The sequence below is a fragment of the Solanum dulcamara genome, chromosome 5 (genome assembly GCF_947179165.1).
Source record: "Solanum dulcamara chromosome 5, daSolDulc1.2, whole genome shotgun sequence".
Taxonomy (NCBI): domain Eukaryota; kingdom Viridiplantae; phylum Streptophyta; class Magnoliopsida; order Solanales; family Solanaceae; genus Solanum; species Solanum dulcamara.
The window spans coordinates 72052219-72057054 of record NC_077241.1 but is presented as its reverse complement, the minus strand read 5'-3'; the positions used below and the strand labels follow the sequence as shown (position 1 = coordinate 72057054).

General features: G+C 28.2%; 1 long non-coding RNA gene across 1 annotated transcript; it reads left to right on the top strand.

The window, feature by feature from the left end:
• The first annotated feature begins 2004 nt into the window (after nt 1–2004).
• On the top strand, nt 2005–4587 carry LOC129889651 (uncharacterized). Its single transcript, XR_008766937.1, has 2 exons — nt 2005–3896; nt 3943–4587. It is a non-coding gene; the product is annotated as an uncharacterized LOC129889651 (long non-coding RNA).
• The last annotated feature ends 249 nt before the right edge of the window (nt 4588–4836 follow it).

Below are 4836 nucleotides of genomic sequence, written 5' to 3'. Positions count from 1 at the left end.
CATAATAAGTCTAAATCAAGATAAAATAATTATCGCGGTCACGGCTGTGGATGTGGTCATTGATGTGGGTGAGGATGTGGTAGAGGACGAAACAATTATCATCATCATGATAGAAATAAACATGAGAACAATAAAGTTCTTCAAAATAATCCTTTCAGAGGTAAATTCAATATTTTCCACCGATATGGTATGAAGGGTCATTGGCACTTGAATGTCGTACGTTCAATCATTTTGTGAAACTTTATCTAGCCACTTTCAAAAGAAGAGATAATATTGTAGAGGCACAATTGAATTTTCAGAATGATAACAATGAAGCAACTCCCTCAAATAAATATGAAGATATTGAAGCAAATCTTACTTATAAAGATGATGATTTTTTAAAGGTCTATCAAATATTACTTATTTGGAAGCTGAAGATTTTATGATTATTGACTGAAGAATTGATCATCTAACTGCATAAATATTATAAAAATAGTTATTATTTTTTTATTATGTTTGATATTATGTTGTCCTTTGTAAAAATATTTCTTAAGGCAGTGCAATTTCTTAAAATTTCTTATTATGTTATTTTTTCACATTCTTATAATATATTTTTTTATTTATAAAGAATATGGAAATTCCTTAGTCATCAGTTGGATCCAAAATCAATTATTATGATATGTGTCTTATTGATAATATCACAACACACACTATTTTAAGAGATAAGAAAATATTTGTTTTGTTTATTATGAAAGAAGCTAATGTTAATACAATATCTGATAGCACAAAATTAAATGCACTCTCTAACCTATCAAGAGTTACTAAATCTCATATTACAACGGTTAATGCTCCAATTCGAGTTGATGTCCCAGTAGGATAATTAATTAATGCAAATGAGTCTAAACCACATTTAAAATGTGGTAGACCGATCGATTCCAAAGATAAAAATTCTCGAAAAAGAAAAGGAGCAAACGATCAAGATGGTCATGATATGAAAGAATCTGCTCAATAAGTGCGAGGAGACAAAACAATTGATAAAACCTCGGAACTCTTAAAGAACTTTCAAAGGCCGTAAAATGTCTGAAAAGGAAATTTGAAATGAAAGACTTTGGAAAGACAAAAATTTATCTTGGTCTACAAATTGAATATTTTGCAAATAGAATATTTGTCCATCAATCAACATAAACAGAAAATATTTTAAGGAGATTTTATATGGATAAAGCACACCCACTGAGTACTCCAATGATTGTGAAATCTCTTGATATTAATAAAGGTTCATTTTGACCTCATTAAAATGATGAAAGAGCTTGTTGGTGCTGAAATATCATACCATAGTGCAATTAATAAATAAACATTTTTCAAAATTATTTCTTTATCAAATAAATAAATTTATATTTAGTTTTGTCCAATAAATTATATGTTCTGACATTCATAACTTATAATATATTTTTTTGATATTTATTAATATTATTACTTTTATCTTTATCAGTTTTATTCTTAATTTAAAAAAATGAGTTTCGTACGTTCGAATATTTTTACATATATTTTATATGTGTGCATTTTCTTTATATTAAAAAAAGTTATATATTACTTAACTAAGTTTATTTTACAATTTACTTATTCATATTAATGTGTACATATTTCATATCTATTTTAATATATCTTATATACATGTGTTTATAAAGTTATTACTTAATTAAATTTATTATATATTTTAGTTAACTATATTAATTATACGTCTATTTAGTACGTATTATATACATACGTACGTCATATATGAATATGCATATATTTACATAGTATATACATAAGTAGCTATTTTAATATTAATTAATTTAGATAATATTTTACTTGACAATTAATTGTAATTATTGCTTAATTAAATTTAATGTAGTCTATTTTTAATCTCAATTTCTTCAATCTCAACCGTAGATTGCATTTGATCGAACGACTCCCATTCGTTCTTATCTATTCCACACCCCAAAATCCCTAAACTATCTTATCATTTTTCTTTCTAAAAAAAAAGGGACCTGACTATCTCTCTAACTTTTTTTTTTTTTTCATCTAACTCTCTCTATTCATTTTCTTCTCCAAAGAGAAGAAGACACACACAAGCCACCGCACCTCCACCGCGTCTTCTCTCTTCCTCACTGCGCCACCACCTCTCCTCCTTCTTGCTGAGCAGCACAACGCCACCAGCTGCACGAGCTGCCACCAACAGAAGCAACCACGAGCAGCTCCGATCGGCAGCAACGCCTCCGACGACGAGCAACCAGTTCCACCAAAAATCCCTCCGTCGTCCTCGTCTCCAACACAGCGAGCAACGAGGCTAACAACAGTCAAACGATTCTTCAAGGTTTGATATTTGGGCATATATATTTTGGATCTAATCGTTTCAAAAAAAACCCGGATCTACAAGATCCGTCCCAGGTACGTTCTTGTGATACTCACTTGCTCTATAAGAGTTTATTCAATGTGTTGTTTTCTATTGAAACGAGCTTTTAGATTTGAAATGGGTACTAGTATGATTCAACTATAATTTAGCTTAACTTGTTATTGTTTTCCTGTAAGTTGAGTTGATGCCATGTATGACTTTAACTTCTATATTTTGTCCTCTATCATCATATTAAGATATTTGATGGGTTAACTATGAAGAATTTTATTATGACTTTGTATCTTTGATTATTATTCCGTCACTTCTATTTTTTTATATATTTTATTTCTCTTCCAAATGAGTTTTTCCGATTTGAGATCCACATGCTTCTTTAGTATATGATGGTTTAAAGTTTCATTTTTTTTGTTTATAAATTATTATGGATTGTGCATCGTTGAAAATTATTTGAGTTTAAGCATATGTGTTGATGAATATTTATTTATTTTTTACATGTGTGCAATGGTATGTAGTTTGCTGTTAGTGAATTTGTGTGTGTGTTTGGTGGTTTTACTTTTTGTAAAAATTATTTGGTTTATGTACGTATTGGTGTGCACATGGTTGTCAAGTTGTGTGTTGTATAAAATATTATATGATGTGATTGTGTACTTTTGTTAGAATATTGTTTTTTTTTGTTATTATTATATATTGTGGAAGATGAATAAAGTGGTTGATGTTTGTTGTATTATGGCAGTTAGTTTGTATTTTGTATTGATATGTCTATTTTGATAAGACATGCCATGTGTGTGATGTGTGGGCATTTTTTTTTTCATGATATTAATTGTTCATATTATTATTTGTATGTACTACATTTAATGGTAGTTTTATTTATCAGTATTTTTACATATGTTGTATGATGGTTATATGTTTGTTATATGGAGGATTGTATATTATGAGCGTGTGTATTAATTGCTAACATATAACAACTGTGTCGGCATTTATAAATTTAGTACGATTGATCTTGCTGCTTTATTTGGATTAAAATAGATTGGTACTCCACTATTTAAGGTTTGTTAATTAATTTACCGTATTTAATTTGGGCATAGTTTAATCTTTGACTTTTTGAAACATCTTTTTGAATGAATTTTGTATCAAATCTAAAAAGAAGATTTGGTTTTGATTTGGTGGAGAGAATTTTGAAAATCTTGTTTATCTTTTTGAAATGGAATACACCCGCTTGACTTATTGGTCAAAAGTTGAAATTTTAAATTGGCTAATGGGTTTTGTTGACTTCATGATCTTTTACCCATTGGTATCACTATAAGAGGACACAGACAGAGACAAAGGAAAAAAAAACAAGAGAAAAGGAAGAACACGACCTAATTTCACTTTCTCTTTTAATACCTCATATTCATTAAAATACAAGGAAGTTGTTAACAAAATACTTATTGTTTTGAGTTCTTTCTTTTTCCTTTTTGCTACTTCGACTTGTTTGGATCTCGGATATTGCTACCGCTTTTCGTTGACATAAAACTCATATTAACTGGTTAGTACTCTTTTTTCTATTTTTTATTGTGTTGTCTTTACTTTAGGTTCTTACATATTATATCTTGTCAAAATAAATACATGAAGTATCCAGGTTAGTTCCCACTTTCTTTGATATATTGGTTTATTATTTTAAAATGTGTTCTTGTTCTATTTGTTTGCTTTGTTGTAGCAAAATTATATAATCATGATATACCTCTATATATATATTTGTATATTGGTTATGTTTTCTTTATGATTTAGCAGGGTTTGAACTTCAAAGTTCAAGACACAAGGAGCTGCGAACGAAAGTTTAAGATGTCATTATTTCGTTTACATTTCGTATTATTTATTCATTTACCTTTTATTTTAGTTTGTAATAATCTTGTAAAAACTATCCTTTACATAATAATAAACATTTGGAGACTGTCTAAAGGGGTTTGGGTAGATAGGCCCTTCGGAAATGATGAAAATCGACCCGAGCAGAAAAATGACAAACTTTATATATTTTGTCTTTCGATTAATAAGCCGGCGCTGATCCGAAGATGATAAGAATGTAGATATTTTTATGTCCTTTCGACTTTTAAATATTTTTGTTTGTATATATTTGGGTAGTTTAATATTTTTAAAATTTAATGATTTTTTAGGCATCACTAATCTTATTAGAAGTTTTCACCCAAATTATATTTATGACACATTACTTATTCATACATCTACACTTATTTATTATCTTATTTATTTATTTATTTATTATCTTCTTATCGTGTCTACAAATAAAGTAACCAGTTCTAATACTCGACATTTGTATTAGTTATCACAAATTCAAGTAAGCTTATTCATCCATGTGATTTTAAACATACATCTATATTTCAATACATAAAATTTTCATACGTTCAAGTATATTATTTTTACCATATAAATAAATATATATTATTATTAAATTTTCTCCATTCATATTATAG